At 37.7% G+C, this 26,328-nt stretch overlaps 1 protein-coding gene and 1 pseudogene across 3 annotated transcripts in view; both read left to right on the top strand.

The window, feature by feature from the left end:
• DLG2 (discs large MAGUK scaffold protein 2) overlaps positions 1-26,328 on the top strand; it is a 2,046,181-nt gene that overhangs the window by 1,428,746 nt on the left and 591,107 nt on the right. The gene's annotated exons all lie outside the window — the stretch shown is intronic.
• Positions 24,230-24,877, top strand: LOC114886962 (annotated as a pseudogene).

Here is a 26,328-nt window from a genome sequence, read left to right on the forward strand (position 1 = left end):
CTGACTCTGTTTCTCATAAATTCCTTAGGATATATTTGTAGCAGTAGAACTTCTGCACCAAAAGGTATGAACATTCTAAACAATTTTGATACATATTGCTAAATTTCCTTCCAGAAGGACTGTACCAAATTTTACTTCTACCACTGATGTTAGGGAGGGACTATTTTACAATATGTCATCAGCATTTCATGTGCTTGAATGCATACGATTTTAGGCTGTTTACCAAGGCAAACAGTGGTATATTTCCTTGCTTTGCTTTGCATTTATTTGATTAACAGAAAGATTGAACTTTTAAAAAAATGAAACAAGTCATTTGTATTATTTCTTCTAGAAGTTGTCATTAAAATTTGATAACATTACCTATCTTTAAAGTTAGAACATTTTTGAAAGAACATTAGGTTTTCTTCCAGAACAAAATAGGTATATGTCCATGCTTTGAAGAATGGTTTCTATTTTGACTTTTGTATCTGAACCATAAAAATGCCCTCTGTGTGGCTTCAAGTCTCAGGATTGCTGAGGACCAATATTGATCTGTCATTCTGGGGAAGAGCTATCCCATGACAGCCTCCGCTTGGCAAAGCAGCAATGACATTTTACACAACAGTGCATTTATTAAACCCATCCACAGCACAAAAGCAGCATGTAGTGGCAGGCAAAAGAGATGGCCACTTGCCAATTTCCTGACAAGTGACACAATTTAATCTCTTAGCCCACAGCACAATCATTTCTACTCCCAGACAAGATGGAAAAAAACCCCAAAAAACAAGGTTTCTTTAAGTTCATTACTTCATTTGTTCCTTCTGTGTCTGTTTACAAGTAAGGTTGGCTTCGTACTTATAAAAGCCATATATGTTGATTTCAAATAAGAATGCTATTGTTCATACTGAGGCTTGACTGTACTGACTGAAGTCGAGAGGTAAAGGACCAATGTTTCAAGAACACAACCTCTGTGTATAAATTACAGCATCATCCTTTGGCTGTCATACGGCACTTCATCCTTTTGATTTTTTATTAATTTATGCCCATTAACTCACTAGTAATTTTTAAATAATAACATGAGGAAAAGAGAGGCAAAGGGGAAGAACAGAGGGAGAAAAAGGAAAAGGAAGAAGAAGAAGAAGAAACACTGGTGATCATCAGAAGGTGAAGACATCATATAACTTAGAAATGGAGAAGGCAAACCTAAATTAAAATTTTTTCTGTGCCAATGAGAGGCACTGAGCAGCGGAAGGGGAGCAACTTTCAAGCATCACTGTCTGAAACTTACTCCCAAGAATCACTTCAGACTGTTTAAGGAAATAAAAGATTTCCAGTAAGTGAAACAGCATAAGAGATTGCTAACTCCATAGAATACCTCTCCACATTGAACTTGCATTAGTTTGGATGGTGGGAAACAAAAACCTTGAGTTGCCAAGTCCAACATGTCAGCTTCCACCAAATGTGTGACTCTTGCACCAAATGACTACAATAATGCTAAATTTTTCATTCAAAGGCAAAGACTCTCAATGTCTTCAAAGCCGTGTGAACTTTTCTCTCATTATCGTTTTGAGGCAAAAGCAGCACAAAAGCCCAACAACCACTGCCCTGAACAAGAACATTTTCATGAGAAGGGAGATTTCATTATGCAGTGCAAATTATACCAGCACTCTCCTTAGAAAAAAAGTATGATTGGGATCTCAGTGGACTCATAGATTATTTCCTTCCATCTCTGCCCACAGAATGAAAAGGGGTACGATGGAACAGTCCTCTGTCCTTTGATTTCCTCTATCAATATTATCAGCCCAAAAGAAAAAAAAATTATCAGCCCTAAATATGCTGACAACCTGTTTAGACAAGGAAAAAATCAATTAGCAAGTAGTTCCACAGTGACTGGTAATAACAAGTCCTCAACAATTTAGAACTACACAGGAAAATTTCTAAACAAGAAGAATAATTTCAGCTACGTATCTGGTAGTATGCCAAGTATACAAGTGCAGTCTTTCACAGCTAGAAAGGCATATCCAACAGTTTTCTGATTTTTGTCGACTGTTACATAATCTAATAAAATAAATCTCTCTATGGGTTAAATGAAATAGCTTTTTAGCAAACATGCCCCCTCTTTTTTAACAAATTGTGCCAAGACTCCTGAATATCCACACGCAAAAGAATTAAGTTGGGCTTTACCTCATACCATACACAAAAATTAACTAAATATGAATCATAGACCCATGTAAGAGCTAAACTTATAAACTCTTAGAAGAAAATATAGGAGTAATTCTTCATGACCTTGGATTAAGCAGTGCTTTCTTATCATAACATTAAAAGCAACAACAGGGGGCTTCCCTGGTGGTGCAGTGGTTGAGAGTCCGCCTGCCGATGCAGGGGACACGGGTTCGTGCCCCGGTCCGGGAAGGTGCCACATGCCGTGGAGTGGCTGGGCCCGTGAGCCACGGCCGCTGAGCCTGCGCGTCCGGAGCCTGCGCGTCCGGAGCCTGTGCTCCGCAACGGGAGAGGCCACAACAGTGAGAGGCCCGCGTACTGCAAAAAAAAAAAAAAAAACACAGATAAATTAGACTTCATCAAAATTAAAAGCTTTTCTGCTTCAAAGGCCGCCATTAAGGAAGTTAGAAAACAACCCACAGAATGGGAGAAAATATTTGCAATAATATATCTGATAAGGGACTTGTATTCAGAATATGTAAAGAACTTTTACAGCTCAACAATAAAAAGACAACCTAATTAAAAAATTGGCAAAGGACTTGCAGTCATTTCCTACTGATACTGTAACACATTGTAAAAAACTTGGTGGCTTAAAATAACACAAATTTATTATCTTGTAGTTCTGGAGATCAGGAATCCAAAATCAGACCCATTGAAATAAACTCAAGATGTTCATAGGGCAGCTCCAGAGAATCTATGGGACAATCCATTTCCTTGCCTTTTCCCAGCTTCTTGAGGCCACCTGAATTCCTTGACTCATAACCTTCTTTTCTATCTTCAAAGAGCATCAGTTCAACCTTCGCTTCTGTCAAATCTCTCCTCTGACTATAACTCGACTGCCTCCTTCTTTAAACTCCTGTGATTATATTTAACTCATCCACATAATTTAGGATAATCTCCCTATCTCAAAATTCTTAATTTAACCACATCTGTGAAGTCTCTTTGGCTTATAACATATTCACAGGTCAGAAATGAGGACTTGGACTTTTTAAAAGGACATTATTCAGCCTACCACATATTTGAATAAATATTTCTTTAAAGAAGATATAGAAATGGCCAGTAGCGCATAAAAAGATGTTCAATATTATTTATTAGGGAACTGCAAATCGAAACTACAAAATGATACTACTTCACACCCAGTAGGATGGCTATAATCAAAAAGATAGATAATAACAAATGTTAGCCAAGATGTGGAGAAATCATCACCTGTCGTGCACTGCTGGTGAGAAGGTAGAATGGTGCAGCCACTTTGGAAAACAGTCTGGCAGTTTCTCAAAAGTTAAAAGAGTTATTGCATGAACAATTCTGCTCCTAAGTATATACCCAAAGAGAATTGAAAACATGTGTTCGTATAAAAAACCTGTACATGAACTTCGTAGTAACATTATTTATAATAGCCATAAAGTAGAACCAATCCAAATGTCCATCAACAGATGAATGGTTAAATTGTGATATATTCATACAATGGAATATTATTCTGCCATGAAAAGGCATGAAGTTCTTATGCACGCTACATCATCGATAAACCTTGCAACAATATTGTAAATGAAAGAAGCCAGATGCAAAAGACTACATATTGTACAATTTTTTTTTCTATGAGATTCCAGAATAGGGAAATCCGTAGAGATAAAAAAGTAAATTTATGGTTGAAAGGGGCTGGTAATGAGTATGGAATTTCTTTTGGACACAGTGGAAGTGTTCTAAAATTAGGTAGAGCTAATAATTGCACAAGCCTGAGAATACACTAAAAATCACTAAACTGTACAGTTTGAAAGGGCAAATTTTAAAGTACATGAATTATATCTCAATACATCTGCTATAAAAAATATCCAGTCATTCTTTTCTTGCGTAAAATATTCACTCTTATTTACAAATCTTTCTAGTTTCAGAAAGCTCATGACTTCTTCATATTGCTGTCAAGTTATAGATTTAATTCATCTGAAGTTCCGTCATTTAGGAAAGTTCTTGAATCTGTTCACCAAGTAGAGAATACCTTTGGTTTGGGCTCCATGCCTATATGGTCTAAGTAATCTTTAAAGTAGGCAAATACCATACAATGTTCCTATTTCCTAGATAAACTAGCAGAGATTTGACCTTGTGTGCTAGCTGCTAAAGTATCAATAATTTACAAAAATGATCTGATAAGTAAAGTTTATATTTTCAAAAGCCAAAAACAAATCAGAGAAGTGCATTAAAATTTAGGAGAATTAATTCAGAGTTTTTCAAGGTCCAGTTATCCAGATATACTTAAGGAAGAAAAGAACATATCGATTTTTCACAAAGGAACCATAGGATTATTGAAACATAGATGTGGTGATTCATACCCCTTAAGATTGATTCCATGAGGCTCTAAATATTCTGATTTAATTCCAGTCCCTGCTTTATATATAGCAATTTCTGACATTATTTGTAGGTCTAGACCCAAACTTCTAGTTCACACTGAAAGTTAACAAGATGTACTGCTCTAGTGAAGGTAAGAGAGATACCTGAGCACCTCTGCCGCTAACTAGCTCTGAGACCTTGAGAAGGTTCCACAACCTTCTTAACCTTAGCATCTTTCTCCATAAAATGAGTATAATAGAGGAGCTTTGGGGATTTTCAGTTTCAAAATCAAATTTTGATCATTTATTTGACTTTCGTTGACAGTCTGAGACATTCAGAATACTATTATCATGGCCAGGAGATCAATCCTTTGTTTTGATTAGATCTGTAACTCTGAGAAGATGTAATCTTCATCACATTCCTATAGCAAAGAGCTGATCACAACTTTAAGTGCTGAGAAGGCATTTGTTATTATTTATTTCTAATAGCTTCCCAGATGGAATGTTGTTATTCTAATATTCTAAAACTGTATTTGATATTGATTTTAACAAATAGCTCCTTGGGATCTTTACCAAAAACGAAATGGTTTGGGGGAAGGAGGGAAAGACACGCAGATTATCTCCTGGTTTCTAGTTCAATGGTAATCCCAGTTATTTTCAAGAATGGTTTTTCTGAACGGTTATAAATTATGTCATTATTTAGAAAGGCCCAATAATGTGGTAAGCTTTGTGCAAGCATCGTGTCATTGCAAATTGGCTTAACAGATGCCAAAATCATAAATGTATTATATATATATTAGAGCTACTTTCTATTCATTCAGTTTCTACACAGCGGGTGTGGCCATAGCAAAATGGAGACTTACATACCATCTTCCACCTCCCAAGTGAGGTTTCTCTTCACACTGCCCAGTCCAAGCCAGGCAACCTTTGCTCACAAGATATCCCTCCACCCTCCCACATCCCCTTCCCACCCACCTCTGTACATTGCACTTTAGTTTCCTAGAGGAAGCTGAGACTGGAAAACCTGGTTAGAACTTAGAATTGTTAGAGTCGTGCCCTGGAAATTTCAGCACAGGGAGAGCAGGCCTCAGTCCCCAGCTCGCAGTCCCTCCCCCCACTTCCCTTCCTAGTTCCAGCTCCTCCCAGCACTGTGAGTGCCCTGGGGGCATGCCTGTGACTCTCAAGGTTGCACATCCAAGCTTCATCCACATCCTCCATGAATAGCTGTTCTTTGACCTCTTCTTTGAGCCTCTGGCTGTGCATAAAGCCTGCACCATCAACCCTTAGGAGCTTGAACTTGGGAAAGAGGTCCATAGAGCCACTAAAGTGGGCTGCAGTCAGGGAATTCCAGAATATGTCTGTAGTGGGAGAGGGGAGGTAGACCCCATATATTTGCCTCCCCTGGGCTTTGTAGATTCCTATGAAGTGATCATTAGTGAACATTAATCCCTTAAAGGTTAATTGGCAGGTACAATAAGGGATATTATATTCACTGAGTTTTAGGGCCTAGTAAAAATAAAATGAACAGGATATGTATGTTATTGGTAGAGTTCTTGGCTTTTAGGATTTCTCATATTAAGTTTTGTTGCCTTCGTCCCAATTTATAGAGAATAAGTCTTCCTTTGCCTTCGTGATAACTTATTTATTTGCTTTAGATGACTTATTTTCTGGACTACTATATCTGAAGGGAGGGAACATGGGAATCTCTAAGCCCTCTTAATATGCCACCATTCTGTGGGTCTGAAATCTCATGTTATTTATTCTTTATTCTATTTCCTATGACATCCCTGTCCCTTACTAGCACTGTCCCTTACTCACAATAGACACTTGGAAAATACGAGCTGCCATCTATTAATCTTCCTTCCATAAGCTTATGGAGGCTCAAAGAGGTTAAGCTATAAGCAGCTGAGCCAAAATTCTAATCGAGTCTGTTTGATTCCAAAATCCATGTTCTTCCCACCACAGCACATGGCTGCAATTAACTTCAGATGAATAACTGAACATATATTTAAGAATCTATAAACACAGATCCCTGCCAACCTCCCATGTCATAGTGTTAAAAATTGAAAACACAGACACACCTAAGTGACGCCCAAATTTTTGGTTCTTCAGGAAATGACTGATTGGCATGAACTGGAGGTCTAGGCAACTTTATATGAAAGGAAGATAATAAAGATCAAATAATATTGGTTTTGAAGATGATGTAGTTCTCTGATGAGAAAGTAATGAATGTTCATTATAGAAAATATGAGAAATATAGATATTTATAAAGTAAATTAGAATTGCTCACAATCCCATCACCAAAATGATCTGTTTATTATGTTCCTTCATATTCAGTGCATGGTTTTATATAGTTGAACTCTTCATTCTATCTTTTTCATTTAATATCACAACATAGGCATTTTCTTACCTTAAAAAAGTACGGGGCTTCCCTGGTGGCGCAGTGGTTGAGAGTCCACCTGCCGATGCAGGGGACACGGGTTCGTGCCCCGGTCCGGGAAGATCCCACATGCCGTGGAGCGGCTGGGCCCGTGAGCCATGGCCACTGAGCCTGCGCGTCCGGAGCCTGTGCTCCGCAACAGGAGAGTCCACAACAGTGAGAGGCTCGCGTACCGCCAAAAAAAAAAAAGTACGTTTTTCTTACATTAAACTGTAAACAGTTTAAATAGCTGCATAATTTCATGTTATATGAGTATAACATTATTTCGCTTTTACCCTGCTTTTTTATTACATTACAATGAATATCTTTGTGGAAGGGATTTAAAAATTTGATAGCTATTAGAGAAAACCAGGTTAACTTATCCCTAGATCAGTTGTTACACATTTCTTGGTTTAAAACACTTGAAAATGGGCTCCAGTGCTCCTTATTACAAACTTTTTTCTTTTTTTTAAATTATAGATCAGAAGTTTTCTTTTACATTCCAGTGGACTGAATTAAGAACAACAGTTTTTACCAAGCACCTGGAGAGGTGTTAACATTCAGTATCATTGTTACTCCACACCCTGAGTTAAGATAATTTACAAGTCAGCCTCAGGCAAGTGACCTTGAACTTGTCTGTAAAGACCCAGGTGTTATCTGAATCTGCCCAAATCATTTTTAGTTATGCAGGTTAGTCCGGTATTTAGAACACAAACATCAGGACCACAATTTAAATTACCATCCCCTGCTACTAATTAAAATGTTGGTCTTATTTCCCTTCTACTCCTACCCTCCAATAACTCCTTTAAATATTACAGTCTAATTTTCTAGTAAATTACTAAAGAGAAAAGCAGAAGATTAAGGGGAAAGAAAGCAATGCTTCCTTTCAGAAAACAATGAATTAAAGAATGAATTAGTAGCTGCTTTCTTTGTTCATGTCTGTATTAAAGCATGAATGAACTCTTCAATATTCATTATCCCAGGTATATATTATTGTAAAAATACTTTTATTTTAGAGCTTCATTTAAAGGCATTCTACTTCCTAACAATTGTGCTGGGTGTGAGAGCGCCAGAGCTGCCTTATGTACCATGAACTTATCTCCCCTGTATTTCCCCTTCTCTGACATTCAGACTGGGGCATCAAACACGCAAATCTGAGTTAGAAAAAGGAATGGGCAGAGCCACTTTTGTATGAGTGTGGGGAGTGAGAGGAGGAGTTTCAGAGTTTTCAATGTAGTGGGGTAAAAAATCTCGAGTGGGCTGAGGTCACTGTCATATCTACTCCTGTGGCAAGTCACTGAAGTTGAGAAATCTAGTGAAGTGACAAGCAAGAAGTAATGCAAGTATTTATTAAACTGACACTGAGTCTTCCATTTTACTCCCAGACTTTTGTTACCCATTAGTCCTATAAATATTTACTGAGTGTTCTGCTATTGATCAGACAGTTGGAGCTGGGAACAGAGCAGGAAACAAACAAACAAAAACAGAATCTGTGCTCTGGTGGAGCGTTCAGTCCAGTGTAGTAATAAATTCAGAGTTGAAATGGAAGGAAAGTACATAAGCTGTGAAAAGCTGTAATAGCATGACCTGATCTCATCTGGGGATCCAAGGGAAGCCTTGTAGGGAGGAGGTATTTAAGCTGAAACGTAAAGGGTAAGCATTAGCCAAGTGTCAAGGGCTGGAGGAATCTTCAGACAGAGAAAACATGTCCAAAGGCCAGAGGAGAAATAAGGAAGAGGTCCCCGGGACTAGAATTAGTGAGAAAGGGACAACAGGGACAAGATGAGAATGCAGAGGCGGACGTGAGAAATCAGGCAGAGCCTTAGATGTCATAGTGAGTAATTTGTTCTTTATCCTTCTAAAAGCAACATGAAACTTTGGATTTTCAATGAAAAAATGGCTGAACCAAATTGTTATCTATAAAGATCACTCTGATGGCTGTGGGAGTCTGGCTTGGCTGACAAGAATACATGCGGGGAGAGCAGCGGACAAGAAGCTATTGCGGTAATTCAGGTGATAACTGATGGAAGCTGGGACTAAGATGCTGATGAAAAGACTGAGAGAAGTGGATACATTCTGAAATATACTTAAGGGGTAAACTTGAGGAGGCTTAATGACTAATTGGGAGTGGGGTGTGAGAAGTAGTATTACATCAGTGCCTTCTCTGCCCTGGGCCCCATAGCAGGTGCTAAGTATACAATATCCTTGACTTCATAGAGTTCGCCATGTAGTAGAATTATCAGAGGATGACTTTGAGCTATGGATCAGAACAATTGACAAAGACTGGTGGAGAGGCAGTTGGAAGATAAGTTCCAATTTGGACAATGTTAAGTTTAAGGTCCTGATGAGGAATTCAAGTGGAGATATCAAATAGGCAATTGAACATACAGATTCGGAGCTCTGAGAGATCTGTCTAGGGACAAAATTGTGAATGTTTAAAGCCAAGAAAGTTAAGAGATTGCTTTGAAAATGTATACAATAAAAAGAGAAAAGGACCTAGGACTGTCTTGAATTTTTCTAAACTTTTTGATGTAAATTAGACCAGAGATTTTTAATCTGAAAAATGCATACCCCTAGGAGTACATTTATGTGACTCAGTTTCCGGATCTTTAATTTGATCTGCCCACGAAGTAGTCTTCAGCTTCATACTGGTTCTTTTTTCTCACTTTTCCATTTATCATTGCTCTTCTCGCATTTTACAAATGAAAGCTATATGACCTACCCATCCCAAATTCTGCTGTGGCTCTGTTTACCACTCACTATTATTTACTATTTAGGACTATTTTACTACTTATTTAACAATACAATTTTACCACTAGGTGAAAATAACAATCTGAAACATTGTTGCCCAGGATGAGCTAGTCAGTGTCTCTAGTGATTGAGTAGTTAATCCTTTTCTAAAGTCATGTGGTTTCCCATTCTTTGCTTTAGCAAAATTAGAAAGCAATTGTCATCTGATAGATAATTAAAATAATTTTTATGATAGGTCACAGGATTTGGGACATTTAACTTGGAAGGAATTCAAAGTTCTCTTCCCATTCCCATCTCCTTGTTTATGTGAACAAAGTTATCTTAGCACTTAAACATTTGTAGAAATTGAAAAATAGGAATTCTGAATCTTGTCTTACTCTACCCTTAATTCATATTCATCCATGGAAACGTGAGCTAGTTTTAAAAAGCTCTACTTTCCCCATTGAGAAACAAATCCCCAATACAATTACATTTTCATTGTTTTAGATTTATACATTGAAATTCATAGTTTATTTAGGTTATTTTGATCAATGTATAATATTAATAATCATCATGATAACTCAGTCCAGAATAACTTTTTTTTTTAACATTGGAGTCTTATATTGCAGGAAAAAAAATTTTTAATTCATAGGATTTATATTTATACATACATTTCTGATTCAAATAAGTATATTACAGTGATCCATATAAGATGTTCTAACATAAAATATATTAGGATAAAACTCTGTGGAAGTAAAATGAAAACATAAATTCAAGGAGAAAAAAAATGTAAAATGTCCAACTGCTCAAAAATATCTTAATTTATATCTTAAATTGGTGATCATGAATTTCAAATTGGTATATACTTGCATTGCGCTATATACATTTGAAATAATGATGTGACAGTTAAAAAATAAAAGTTTACAATTCACAACAGGCCAGAAATTATATCCTTTGTTACTATTTAAACCTGTGAGGAAAACATTAGATGTCAACTTAAAGTATACAAAACAAAGGGTAGTTTTGTTTTGCTTTGTTTTTTCTTGCTTCTGTTTTGTAAGCATGAAGATCAATAAATTGGAGAACAACTAAAATGAGAATTTCAAAAGGAGTGACCAGAGTGGTAGGAAGAAAAGCAGAAGGGTCACAGAAGCCAAGAGAAGAGTGCTTCACGGAGGAAGTGAGCAATTGGCCTTAACATTATTGTGAGATCAACTAAGATGAGGACTAAATAGATGGCATTAGGTTTGGCCAAACCTAGATTTGTGGTGAATTTATTTATTTATTATTTTTTTTTTTTAAGTCTTTATTGAATTTGTTACAATATGACTCCTGTTTTATGTTTTGGTTTTTTGGCCAAAAGGCATGTGGGATCATAGCTCCCTGACCAGGGATGGAACCTGCACTCCCTGCATTGGAAGGTGAAGTCTTAACCACTGGACTGCCAGGGAAGTCCCTAGTGGTGAATTTAGTAGGAACATTTTCTGTGTTTTTCTTGGTAGGGGCATTGTGAGGGGGACTCTGATTACAATGGGATAAAGAGAGATTAGGGAGGAAGAAATGAAAGTTATGTGTAAACAGCTCTTTATAACTTGGTCTGTAAAAAGGAAAAAGATAGGACAAGGGGAGATACCAGGTCAATGGAAGGCTTTTCAAGTGATGGGAGATACCAGAGTATGTTTGAATGTTCAGAGAATGGGTTAACTAGAGAGACTGAGTTTGAAGATGCAGGGTGTTAAGAGATTAAATGATTAAGTGAGGTCTTTAAGAAAATGTGAATGGATGGACCTTGGTGTCAGAAGAGACACTTCCTCCACTGTAATAGGAAGAGAGAGAACAGCGTGGCTTTGCACGTAGTCAGGTAGGTATGTGCTGGAAGTGATGTAGGAAAGGAGGGGTTTGGAGACTGTCATTGCAGAAGGAAGGATAGCAAACTGACCAGGGTGTTTGGAGATCATGAATTTACAGGGACACCCACCATTCGTGGGTTTTCTCCAGCCCTTCAGTGTTCAGCTGCTCTGGAAGAAGCAATGAGGAAGATGGAGAGCTGGGTTCAATCAGGATTGAAGTTTTGCAGACAATTGTAACAGAAGGACTAAGTGACAACAGCATAAACAGGAGTGATAAATGGCAAGAAGACAGGACCAGGAACTGTTAAAACTAATGTATAATTTTTATTTCTCTCTCTTCCCTGCTGTGTGAATTTGAGTAAGTTATTTAACTTGTCTAATCCTCAGTTTTTCCATTTAAAAGGGTAGAGTATCTGCCCAGCATATTTTTAGGCTTTAAGAACGAAACAAAATATTGTTGGGGTGTTACATAAACACTTACTGTTCCCAAAGGTTACTACCTTTGCTGTGACAGGAGTCCTAGGAAATGTATGGTTTTACTTTGGGGTCTCTTTCTGATCTCCTTTATCTTCTGAAAGCTTCTTTCCTCTCTGCCCTGGTGCCCATGGCTCCTTCTAATAAGTTCTTCAATGAAATTGCCCCTCGAAGAGTCCCCTGATCTACCCATGCTGTAAAATGAAGTCCCATAGCCCATGTGGACAATTATGTATAACATGTGGATGGTTGACACCAATGGGTTTCTCTATATTTTGAAAGGGAAATTTATTAATTCAAATAAAACCGATTTACTGAAAGCAAGAAGGTATTTGTGAGCAAAGGTGCCCTTCATGGTGCCCCTAATCCTCCTGGCTACAATCCCCAGGCCTCTGAAATTTATCTCCACAGCTGAGAACAACTGTAAGGGACTGAGCCGCAAACACCTGTTCAACCACTAGATCAGGGAGCTCCAGTTCTGGTTTTATGAAATCACAAAATATCACCAGTAATTTCAAAATATGTCATGAGTTTTCAACACAAAATTTATTTGAATTTATTTTAAGAAATGTGATTTAACTTAGGAAAAAATAAGGAGTGTAGATATTATGAAATCACATAAACAATAACAGCGGATTATGGTAGCTCAGGAAAAGGTCAGGAAACAGCATCTACCCTCGAAAATTAGTATCTCCAGGCAATTTAGCATTTTCTGCTATATAGAGAATTGTTCACAGTTTTTGTCAATGCTAAGTAATTCCAATAATTATGGGTTTGGATTTAAGAAGGTCTTTAAGCTAGAGCTATCAGAATTCAAATTTGGGCAGCAAGACTGTATACACTTTGTAGTTGACAAACCCAGTTCAAATTAGGTAGAACTACAATTCATTCATCCCTTCATTCATTCATTAGTTTGATATTCAACTATTTATTGAGTTTCTGCTATGGACTTGGCACTGTCCGAGGCACTAAGCATAAAATGGTCAACAAGACAGGCAAGTTTCCTGCTCTAAGGAAGTTGCATTTTTGTCTACTGGGCAGAAGATAAACAAACATACAAAATATCATCAGTAATAAAAGCTATGGAGAAAATGAAGCAGAGAGATGTAGATGAGTGGCTGGTTCTACTCTTATACTGTGTGATCAAAGAAGGCTTCTCTAATGAAGTGGCATTTAAGGCAAGATCTCAATGACTAAAAGAAGCTGGCCAAACAAAGGTAAGGGAAAAGACTTACAAAGCTGAGGGAACAGTAAGTACAAGTGCCCTAAAGCAGGAGTGAGCTAGGCACATACTAGAATTAAAAGTAGGGCCAATGCAGCTGGCATGAAGGGGACAAAGGGAAGAGTGGTAGAAGGGGACAAAGGGAAGAGTGGTAGAAGATGACGGCATGGGAAGAAGTGGGAGCCAGGGCTTTGTGAGGTGGGGGGAGGGGCTTGGGTTTTATTTTACATAATGTAGGAAGAGCTTGGAGGGCTTAAGCAAGGGGTAAGTGATGGCATCTGATTTAAATTTTAAAATTATGTACTCTGGCTTAGAGTAGAGAATATAGAGAATGTATTGTAGAGAACAGGAGAAGAACCAGTGAGCCAATGTGTCCAGGTAGAAGTGGTGGTGACTTGGACTGCATGGTGGTACCAGAAATGGAATAAAATTGATGGATTGGGATACATTATGGAGTTAGAAGTAATTGATGTGGCTAATGGAATGGATATGGAGGGTGAGGAAAGTAAAGGAGTATGGAAATTTGGGTGGATGGTGGTACTTTATTGCGTGAAGAGCTATGCTAACCACTGGTGATAAAACGGAAAATTAGAGGTAAGATTTCTTGATTCGCAGAGCTCCATTCTACTGGGGAGAGATGTAATAAATAAGAAAACAGATAAATCAAGTTATAATTGTATCTTATTTGTTATTGAACTGTACAAATGTTGAAAATTGTTTCCCTGTAACAACCAGTGAATTTACTTACCATGAGATTAAACATTTATAATTTTAAGAATTTTAAAGGTGTTGAAAATTTTCTCTTAAATATTTTATACGTCTCATAAACTGTTGAAATCACTTACCATCAAATAATCTGTATTTGCTCTGCGTAAGTAAAAGCACACAGAATATCAGTTGGCTCATGAGATAGTGCACACTTCCCATGGTGGGGGGCATTGAGGCACACCTCTTATATCAATACATGGTAAGTGAAGAGCAATTCAAAATAAGGGAAAAGATTACAAGCATCTTGCCACATGGTATACTTGAATTCTTGCTTATGGTTCAGTTCTCTCTTTCTATGAAAATTGAGCTGCAAGAATTAAAATAATCATATGACTAATAAAAACTTGAAATTAATACCTAAACTCTTAAGGTTAAAAGGTGTGCTTAAACTAGAATTAGTCTTGTATGTAAGTAATAAAGGCTGCTGTCCTTGTGATGTGATTTGGGATCTTCTTGTAAATCTCTTCCTCCCCACCTCTCGCATCTGGGGCCATCAGTATCTTTCTCATTCACCACTGTGTCCTCAGTGCCTACAAAATACCTGGCACTATATAGTACATGCTCAATAAATATTGGTTGAATATGTGTGTGTGTAATTATATCTTTCAATTAATATTTGAGATCTTATCATTGGCGATCAATTTTGTTTAGACCTTGCCTTCTTACTGGTGTTCTGTTTATTTTTTTTTTAATACAAATATGCCTGTGAATGACAGGCTGTTTCTTAGGTTGATTAAATTTGAATTGATTATTGCAGGAGAAATGAGAGGACATGAGAAGACACAGAATTCTCATGGGACAAGATCACTGGAAAGGATGAGGGAAAAGTATGGATACTGACAGCAGAGGTGTCATTATCAGCTTCCCCACTTCTAAAATTCATTGGTTTATTTATCAAACATATATTCAGTGCCAGCTCTGCCTGGCACCATAGTAGGCAGTAAAGATACAAAAATGAGTAAGATAGGGTTTCTCCCCTCAAGTGATTCATGACTTGTAGATAGAAATAAACATTTAAACAAAATATTTCCTCCTTTTCTTCACTTTCTACAACCAATCCATCAGTATATCTAGTAGATTCTAATTAGCCCTTTCATCTGTCCCTTTCTCTTTATCCTGATTGCCACTGCCACTAGTCTCATCCAGGCCACCATGTCTTTTATCAAGATTATGTAATAGCCTCTAACAATAATCCTTGCTTTCTTTTTTCCGGACTCCCCTGCACCCCAAATCTATCCACGTCTGCACATCTCTACACTGTACCTTGAGAACTCTTTCTAAAACATTATTCTAGTTTTGAATACTACAATGGCTTTCCATTGTCTTTAGGTTCAAGTTCAATTCCTTAACATGCCTTGCAAGGGCCTTCAATCAAGGCTTGATCTCCACTCCTCGCCTCACCAGCAGTTAAACTGTTCCTGGAACACTTCTCCCTCTCTTTATTCACCTGGCTAACTTCTATTTGACCTTCAGATCTCAGCTACCTCAGTTGCTCCACGTTTTCCTCAGCCTCCCTAGCCCCAACATGATTCTCCCATTATATACTGCTGCAATACCCTATATTTCACTTGCCATAGGACTTATTATACTGAATTTTACTAGTTTGTTTTACTATCTCCCCCCATTAAACCGTAAAGCTACCTCAGAATGGACATTAGTCTTAAAAAATGGGTAAGGCACTCAAACAAATGTGACATCTGGAGGTGGCTATTCCGGGCAGGGAGAGAGGCCTGAGTCATGAATTTGCATGGGGTTTGAAGAAACTATAATGTTATAGCAAGAGACACGGCTGGGGAGGTGAATAACAACCAGTTGTGGAAAGACTTCTATGTTATGTGGAAGTCTTTGAGCTTTATCAAAAAAGGCAAGTGGACTCAATCTGTGTTCCATAGAACCCTGTGAATAGTGCTACCGCTGGACCACAAGAAGCCTTTATGTGATTTTAATGTGATTTAGAAAAAGATACTTCAGCAGACCCTGGTCAGTGCCAGGGCACTTGGCCTGGAGAAGGGGCATGCCCTGGATTTCTTTCAGTAATCACTAGCCCCTGCTCAGTCATATATGATGCCCTGACTCTGGATTCCTCAGAGCCCTCTGTGGAGTTACAAACAAGGGCCTTCCAACAGGCTCTGCTGTGATTCCCTTCCCTCCCCACCACAGAAATCACAGAAAGTCTGCCTTTGTTATACACAGACAATTATAAGTGTACATTATGTAGCTTCTGAGTAAGATTTCCCTCCCCACCGCAGAAATTACAGAAAGTCTGCCTTTGTTATATACAGACAATTATAAATGTACATTATGTAGCTTCTGAGTAAGATTTCATTTGAAGAAAGGGTTTCTTCGCTTATACTTTTTATTTTTTTATTTTTTAACATCTTTATCAGAGTATAATTGCTTTACAATGGTGTGTCACTTTCTGCTTCATAACAAAGTGAATCAGTTATACATATACATATGTCCCCATATCTCTTCCCTCTTGCATCTCCCTCCCTCCCACCTTCCTATCCCACCCCTCTAGCTGGTCACAAAGCACCAAGCTGATCTCCCTGTGCTATGTGGCTGCTTCCCACTAGCTATCTATTTTACGTTTGGTAGTGTATATATGTCCATGCCACTCTCTCACTTTGTCCCAGCTTACCTTTCCCCCTCCCCATATCCTCAAGTCCATTTTCTACGTCTGCATCTTTATTCCTGTCCTGCCCCTAGGTTCTTCAGAACCTTTTTTTTTTTTTTGATTCTATATATATGTGTTAGCATATGGTATTTGTTTTCTTCTTTCTGACTTACTTCACTCTGTATGACAGTCTCCAGGTCCATCCACCGCACTACAAATAACTCAGTTTCATTCCTTTTTATGGCTGAGTAATATTCCATTGTATATATGTGCCACATCTTCTTTATCCAGTCATCTGTTGATGGACACTTAGGTTGCTTGCATGTCCTGGCTATTGTAAGTAGAACTGCAATGAACATTTTGGTACATGACTCTTTGAATTATGGTTTTCTCAGGGTATATGCCCAGTAGTGGGATTGCTGGGTCATATGGTAGTTCTCTTTTAGTTTTTTAAGGAACCTCCATACTGTTCTCCATAGTGGCTGTATCAATTTACATAGTGGCTATATCAATTTACATTCCCACCCTTTTCTCCACACCCTCTCCAGCATTTATTGTTTCTAGATTTTTTGATGATGGCCATTCTGACTGGTGTGAGGTGATACCTCATTGTAGTTTTGATTTGCATTTCTCTAATGATTAATGATGTTGAGCATTCTTTCATGTGTTTGTTGGCAATCTGTATATCTTCTTTGGAGAAATGTCTATTTAGGTCTTCTGCCCATTTTTGGATTGGGTTGTTTGGGTTTTTTTGATATTGAGCTTTGTGAGTTGCTTGTATGTTTTGGAGATGAATCCTTTGTCAGTTGCTTCATTGGCAAATATTTTCTCCCATTCTGAGGGTTGTCTTTTCGTCTTGTTTATGGTTTCCTTTGCTGTGCAAAAGCTTTGAAGTTTCATTAGGTCCCATTTGGTTTTTTTTGCTTTTATTTCCATTTCTCTAGGAGGTGGGTCAAAAAGGATCTTGCTGTGATTTATGTCATAGAGTGTTCTCCCTATGTTTTCCTCTAAGAGTTTTATAGTGTCTGCCCTTACATTTAGGTCTTTAATCCATTTTGAGTTTATTTTTGTGTATGGTGTTAGGGAATGTTCTAATTTCATTCTTTTACATGTAGCTGTCCAGTTTTCCCAGCACCACTTATTGAAGAGGCTGTCTTTTCTCCACTGTATATTCTTGCCTCCTTTATCAAAGATAAGGTGACCATATGTGTGTAGGTTTATCACTGGGCTTTCTATCCTGTTCCATTGATCTATCTTTCTGTTTTTGTGCCAGTACCATACTGTCTTGATTACTGTAGCTTTGTAGTATAGTCTGAAGTCAGGGAGCCTGATTCCTCCAGCTCCATTTTTCTTTCTCAAGATTGCTATGGCTATTCGGGGTCTTTTGCATTTCCATACAAATTGTGAGATTTTTTGTTCTAGTTCTGTGAAAAATGCCATTGGTAGTTTGATAGGGATTGCATTGAATCTGTAGATTGCTTTGGGTAGTAGAGTCATTTTCACAATGTTGATTCTTCCAATCCAAGAACATGGTATATCTCTCCATTTATTTGTATCATCTTTAATTTCTTTCATCAGTGTCTTATAATTTTCTGCATACAGGTCTTTTTTCTCCCTAGGTAGCTTTATTCCTAGATATTTTATTCTTTTTGTTACAATGGTAAATGGGAGTGTTTTCTTAATTTCACTTTCAGATTTTTCATCAGTAGTGTATAGGAATGCAGGAGATTTCTGTGCATAAATTTTGTATCCTGCTACTTTACCAAATTCATTGATTAGCTCTAGTAGTTTTCTGGTAGCATCTTTAGGATTCTCTATGTAGAGTATCGTGTCATCTGCAAACAGTGACTGCTTTACTTCTTTTCCAATTTGGATTCCTTTTATTTCTTTTTCTTCTCTGATTGCTGTGGCTAAAAATTCCAAAACTATGTTGAATAATAGTTGTGAGAGTGGGCAACCTTGTCTTCTTCCTGATCTTAGTGGAAATGGTTTCAGTTTTTCACCATTGAGGATGATGTTGGCTGTGGGTTTGTCATATATGGCCTTATTATGTTGAGGAAAGTCCCCTCTATGCCTACATTCTGGAGGGTTTTTATCATAAATGGGTGTTGAATTTTGTCGAAAGCTTTCTCTGCATCTATTGAGATGATCATATGGTTTTTCCCCTTCAGTTTGTTAATATGGTTTGTCACATTGATTGATTTGCATATATTGAAGAATCCTGCATTCCTGGGATAAACTCCACTTGATCATACTGTATGATCCTTTTAATGTACTGTTGGATTTGCTAGTATTTTGTTGAGGATTTTTGCATCTATGTTTATCAGTGATATTGGCCTGTAGTTTTCTTTCTTTGTGACATCTTTGTCTGGTTTTGGTATCAGAGTGATGGCTTATGTTTTTTAAATGTTTGAAAATCTGCTGTAGGCAGTGGAAAGCAGTCAAAGACTATTAAATAGGGGAATAAAGCAATCAGGTGTATTTTCAATAGCCCCATTCTGGCAAAAAATTGGAAGATGGATTGTAAAGGACAAAACTGGAAACAAGGAGACTGGTTACAAATTTTTTTCCAGAATCTGGGTGATTGACAGTAAGAGCCACAGTAGGATAAATTAGTATAAAGAAAAGTTTAAATCTAAAAAACTGTGTGACAGATTGGACATGTGTCTGAGAGAGAAGGAGAACTCCCCATTTTTGGAGATGGAATGATTTACTTTGATAGAGAATAAAAAGTAAAGTACATAGTTTTCCATGGAGAGAGAATAAGCATAATTTGGCATTCTGCTGCATTTCAAGTACATTCCAGACTTCCAAGTGGAGCTAGGTGGCAGGCTGAGTTAGCCTTGAATTTAGATTTATAGAACACCAGAGTTAGAAAAGAATTGTAAAATCATTGAACTCAATTTAAACAGAGACATGAAAAAAAATGCCTTACTTAAATGGAAAGTGTGAGGATTAGAATTCCAATCTGGTTTATAACTCACTATTCTTCCCACCATACCATGCTCCTTGTGCTTCTCAACTTTTCACTAAAATGTTCATCAATATCACATAGTCAAATCAAATTAGAATCAGAAAATGTAAAATTATCGATTTCATATATGCTGATCCATATCAATTTCTAGGATTGGAGTAAATCTTAGTAGAGAAAAATAGAAAATCAAATCCAACATTTGAAAATGCATTTCTTAATGTATAGTACTTAATTATAGGTTCTGCAGGGGTACCAGATCAATCTGTAGCTTTTTCATGAGAATCTACCATGCATTTGCATTTCAGGCAACATAGGCAATGAGGACTTGTGTGATTAGGAAATATTTCATGAGGCTGGAGAGTGTGAGCTTGCCTTTGAATGAGGCTGGTTTGAGCTAGGCATTTGGGAGCAGAAAGCACCAGGAAATAAAATGTAGAAACAGGAATGAACTTGTTATATTTTCAGGACAATGAGGATGTGGATTGACTGAAGCAGGAGTTTGAGAGGCATAAGAAGAGGCTAGATTTAGAGGCCCTTCAATGACACTCGTTCATTCTTAAGTGACAACTGTATAGCAGACACTAGGAATACAAGGATAAATTAACCACAGCTTTGATTTTATATAGGTTAAGTGACTCGACGAATTTTGAGGGAGAGGAAATAATGATAGGGTTGCTTTAGGAAATTGTAGCTGAGCTGGGCTTGCCTGTGGGATGACGTAAAGAGGGACTAGGTAACCTGGCATCAGGAAAACTAGCTAGAAAGCTACTTCATTAATCCAGATGGGAGGTACCGGGACCTCGTTTCTTGAAAGTTGATATGTAGTCCTGTCTGTGGACAGAGTATTGGACCAAGTAATCTCCAGTCCTATGATCCTTTCCCTTTGAAGTCCCTAGTTAGTGCCTCTTTTCCATGTTGCATTCACCGAGTTACCTGGCTTGAGATTTGTTACTGGACTCTCTCCTTTTCCGGGAAAGTGCCGAAAGACCAATCACTGACTCTAAAATAGCAATTTCTTCCCCCATCGTGGGAAAGCTGTGATTTTTCCCAGATGACAGCTGCAGAGAATCCTGGAAGGGTTTTATATACGGGAAATGAAGTGGCAAATGGAGAGAGAAAAACAGTATATTCACTGTAGGAGATGGCTTCTACGGATCATAAACTCCAGTTACTCTCACCCAGAGTCAGAGACGAGAGCAGGAGCCCTATTTTTAAAATGTAGAATGGAGTGGCTATCTGTTGGCCTTTGCTGTAGGAAAACAGTAGGGAAAAGAGTCTCATATAAAATGAGTGCTGGAAAATGGCTCTCACACACAATTTCACGTGGTATGGCAGCTGTGGTCTCCTGGTCCATATTCCCTTAGAGACTTCATTCCAAATAATGAAGAGCTGCAACATTGAAGGGATTGGGTTCAGAGTCAGAGCTCAGAACTTCCAGCACAGTCACCTGGGTCTACATAAGACTGAGTAGTCCTGTTCATTTTAGAATGAACCACACACTAGCCAAGTAGAGTGACCCTTCAGAACCTTGAGCAGTGGTTTTCGGAGTATGTCCCAGACCAACAACACCAGCATTACCTAGAAACTTGTTAGAGAAGTGAATCCTCTTTCCTGCTCCAGACCTACTGGATCAGAAACTCTCTGGCAGTGGAGCCCAGCAATCTATGACTTAAATCCTTCAAGTAACTCTAATGCACACTAAAGTTTGAGAACCCTTTCTAAATCTAGTTTTAAAGTATAGAAATCTGACTCTAAAGTTGAGAACTAGATTTTCTTTAAGAAAAAAATGTAGGTTTTGCTATTTGGCTCGGCTTTACCACTTTCTAGTATGATCCTTAATCCTACTGATGGTTAGCAATTGAGATTGGTCCTTAATTATGTCCCAAAATTATTTTTAACAAACTAGAGAGATATGGATGGTGCAGTGCATAAGCTTTGAGATTACCTAGACAACACTTACTGTCATTATAGACTTCTTTTAGCTTCAGTTTTTGTTGTAAAATGAAAGAAGCAATATCTACCTTTCAAGGTTTCTGTTTAGGTTAAACAGATTAAAGAATATATACGTAGTACATAGCGTAAATATCTCCCATTATGTACCAAGGATTATACCATTTGAATAAACCAGAGGCCACAGTTCAGTATAATAAGCACAGTTTAGTGCTTTTATAAATACTGTACATTTATAAACACAGTATGTACGCCTAATTAAATTTGAATAGCAGATAAACACAAGTAATTTTTGAGTATGTCCCAAACATGGTACAGAACATACTTACACTAAAAAGTGTTTATCTGAATAATAATTATTATTGTTTTTATCTGAAATCCAAATTTAACGGAACGTCCTATACTTTGATTTGCTAGGTCTGGTAACTTCATTAATATTTTGTACTGGCTACCTAGTAGAGGGACACTGGACCAGCCAGTTGAGCCAAGGATGACTTCCCAGAAGACAAGATAAACTTGAATTAAGTATTCAAAGGAAAATAGGAATGAGGTAAGGGATATAGTGCATGCAAAGTGCTGGTCACAAAGTCTGCCTGTATTAGTTAGAAATTTTTGTTGATGAGTAACAAAGATCCACCTGAACTTACTTAATCAAAAAGGGGAATGAATTAGAAGGACACTTGGAATATCTTCTGAAATTCAAGGCTGGATTGGACAACCCTGGACTGAAGCCCTTACTTCTTTCCAAAAATTTGCTTTATTCCCATCTTCTTGCAAATAAGCTTTTGCTACATTTCAGTCAGTGTGGAAGAAAAAGGCCCCAATATGAAGCTTTCAAACTTCTATTTCTTCTGTTTAGATAGAACCTCTGAATCTCATCGTTTCGATTCCAGATTCCCCAAAACAGGGACTGTCAAACTTGACAAGTGATCCATGATAAGCTCTATGAACTGTCACTCTTCCTGCAACCCTGTGAATGTTTGGTAGAGAAAAAGTCCTAGTAGATATTACTACATCAACTCATATCTGATGCTTCCAAAACATCAGTCCTTTACCTTTCCTAGAAAACTGTTAAATTATGCTGATTTTTATTATTTTATTCTCAATTTTAATGGACTAATAGCACCTAGTGAGGTCAATGAAATAAATGGTTTTTTAAGGTGAGAAGTTTCAATAAGGAGGAACCTTAGCTGGTGGAACTTTAAATATACCCGGTGAACCCACATGTGCTTCATGAGAGGATACTGGAAGACAGCAGACAGACACAATTAAGTAGATTTAGAAAAGGTCATAATGATTTGAAACCATTTGGGTCAATCTGTGTGTGTGTGTGTGTGTGTGTGTGTGTGTGTGTGTGTGTTGTGTTGTTTTTTCCTTTTCTCTGGTAACGTAAAGCATCTGTCTTTTCTTAAATAAACTTTTGAGTGTCTATTATTTGTTCTTAACCTACCTTTAGTGACTCTAAGAATAAAAGAAAAGTAAGGCATTTTTGCAACCTTAACCTTGAGAGCCTTTCTGCTATCCTTATAGTTCACATAAAATCTATGCAATTATTCTTTTTAAACAGATTCTGATTGTTATAAATCATTGATCTCTTTAAGCACAGACAGTGTAATTCCCAGCCAGTGTTTTCCATTTGATAATGTAGTATTGCATTTCATCCAGCACATTAAACATTGATCAGCTTTCTCCATGATGTGGCCCTTTGGTCTGTAATTAATTCATCTATTTGACCAAAGAGAGTAGGACTGAGTGGAGACAATAAAGAACAAGCCAATCAAGACCCCAACCCACCCCATCTTAATAACCAGTAAGTTTCAAAATTAAGCTTCAGACCTGTGACCTAAAGCCTCCTTTTGAATCAAGCCTTGAGCAGTCTGAGTGGCTGGATGTGTTTACAGGTGTGGAGTGGGGCAAGGACAGAGTGGGCACGAGCTGGTGGGAATTCTGCCAAGTGTGCTGATCTTTAGAAGCTTTCTCTACGGCTACCATAAAGCTATAGTTTATATTAGAACTGACTGTTTTCTCGATGGTAGGGGAGAGGGAAGGTGAAAGGGGAATAAAGCTATACTCCACAAAACAAGACTTACTTAAAAGCCTTATTTTCACATTTTTCTTCCCCCAAGTCCCATTCATTGCATCTCTTTCTCTCTTCTCCATATAAAATTTCAAAAATACTTTCAGTACCTGATGGTAGCCCTCTCTTCCTTTCTGTCCCTTTAGAATTTTTTTCCCCTCCACTGTAGTCTTTTCACATCCTTTCTCAAGCAAATTGTTCTTGTGTTTTTCATGACTATAATAGCTTACCATTTTTCAGGCACTGTACTAAATATTTCACATATATTATTTAATCCGTACAGTAATCTTATTATCCCTATTTTCACATGCAAAAGCTGAAGCTTTGAGATGTCAAGTGACTTGCCCAAAGTCACACAGCTCCTGAGTTCTAGAGCTGGGACAAGATCCCAGTCATGTCTAGGTGTGGCCAAGGCTCCCAGGCCCATGTTCTTAGGTTCTCTGCGATGATGTATGTCCATTATAGAACTTTTGGAAGAAACAAAAATAGAAATGTGCTTTTTAAAACATCCGAATAGGCACATTGCGCTTGCGCATGGAGGGCCGGAAGTCAAGTCGGAGGCGGAGGTGACTCTGCTTCCGTTTCTGGTTTTGCTCAAACGTTTGGGTTTTCTTCGTGGCCACCCAAGATGAACCGATTCTTCGGGAAAGCGAAACCCAAGGCTCCGACGCCCCGCTTGACTGACTGACTGCATTGGCACGGAGGACAGCAGGGCAGAATCCATTGACAAGAAGATTTCTCGGCTGGATGCTGAACTAGTGAAGTATAAGGATCAGATCAAGGAGATGAGAGAGGGTCCTGCAAAGGTATGAGCAGCAGCGGGACAGTCTTGCCCAGCAGTCATTTAACATGGAACAAGCCAATTACATCATCCAGTCATTGAAGGACACCAAGACCACGGTTGATGCTATGAAACTGGGTGTAAAGGAAATGAAGAAAGCATACAAGCAAGTGAAAATCGACCAGACTGAGGATCTACAAGACCAGCTAGAGGATATGATGGAAGATGCAAATGAAATCCAAGAAGCACTGAGTCGTAGTTACGTCACCCCAGAATTAGATGAAGATGACCTAGAAGCAGAGTTGGATGCACTGGGCAATGAGCTTCTGGCTGATAAAGACAGTTCTTATTTGGATGAAGCAGCAGCTGCCCTGCAATTCCAGAAGGTGTTCCCACTGACACAAAGAATAAGGATGGAGTCCTGGTGGGTGAATTCGGATTGCCACAGATCCCTGCTTCGTGGACTTGCATCATTCAAGTACATCATGTAAAATAAACACATATTCTGGGACTAGGAAATATTTATCTTTCCAAGTTTGCCATAACAGATTTAGGTTTCTTTCCTTTCTGTGGAGGAAAAGTTAATTATGTTGCTTTCATTTTTTTTCCATTAAGAGATTCATTGCTTGAAGGAAGCTTTCTTCATACTAAATTTTTATTCCTTTTCTTTTATCAAAGACTAACTTACTTAAAATTATCATTGGGTATGTATAACTTCATTCCGTAATAGTAATTTTGAAATAAAACCAAGGAAATGGGAATCTTTAAATTCAATGACAGCATATCTCCACAATCTCAAATTGACCTGATAAATTGATGACAAAGACGAGATTAGTGGGACTGTCCATACTATGATTCAAAACCATTTTCTCTTGTGGTATTATAGGTTGGTTAAAGTGATGGCCTTTTTTGGTGAGTTTTGTTGTGTCTTGTGAGTAAATCATTACTGTGTCCAATACTGGAATGGAATTATCACTACTGTATCATGGGTGGCTATTTTGATTCTGTGGTTCCTTCAGTGTTACAGTGGACTTGTAATCAATAATGAATATTTCTTGATATTTAATGTATAGGACATTTATTTATACTCAATAAATATTTTTCAAAAGGAAAAAAAGGAAATCCGTAATCTCCACATCCACAAAGAACCAGAGCTGAAACTTTATCTTTCCTCCCACTATTTTTTAATACATAATAAACAGGTTTTTAAAAAAAAATTAACACAAGCATTTAGTGATCATTTTTAATGAATTAACATCCTTACAAATGTATAAAATCACAAATCTTGTTTTACAATAGAACATACTTTAATACCTATGAATGAGAGTAGACATTACATGTTATTTTAGATATCTTCAAAGTAGAACAAATAATTTTTAAGCATTAGTTGACTTTTCAGTGATACTATATCATATTCCAGAATATTTGTTTAGTGCAAATTTTTTCTTTTGGCCGCATCACACGGCTTGCAGAATCTTAATTCCCTGACCAGGTGTTGAACCCGTGCCTTCAGCAGTGAACACGCTGAGTCCTAACCACTGGTCCACCAGGGAATTCCCTGCTTAGTGCAAATTTTAGATGTGATTCTGTGAACATGTTAGTGATGAAATGTACTTTTTGTTTCAAAGATATTTTCTGCAAGGAAATGTACCAGAATGTCCAAAGGAACTGAGAATAGGAAGATTAAAATTAACCTTTTAATTTCATGGACAATACTGGTCCACAAAAAGGATATTGTAGACTTATATCCAAAACAGCAAGCCCTGAAAGAGTGAAACCATCAACTTAATTATGTGGGTACAGTAGGGAGAAAGTTTGTATGTAAATGGCTTTCTAATACAATGTCTCAGAAATACGATAAAGACTTCACTTTTCACTGAAACAGTGTTATTTGAGTTTGAAGCTAGTGGTATATTTATATGTTTCAGAATGAATTCCAGTGCTGC

Source organism: Monodon monoceros, unplaced genomic scaffold (genome assembly GCF_005190385.1).
Source record: "Monodon monoceros isolate NGI ecotype Baffin Bay Population unplaced genomic scaffold, NGI_Narwhal_1 Super_Scaffold_7, whole genome shotgun sequence".
Taxonomy (NCBI): Eukaryota; Metazoa; Chordata; class Mammalia; order Artiodactyla; family Monodontidae; genus Monodon; species Monodon monoceros.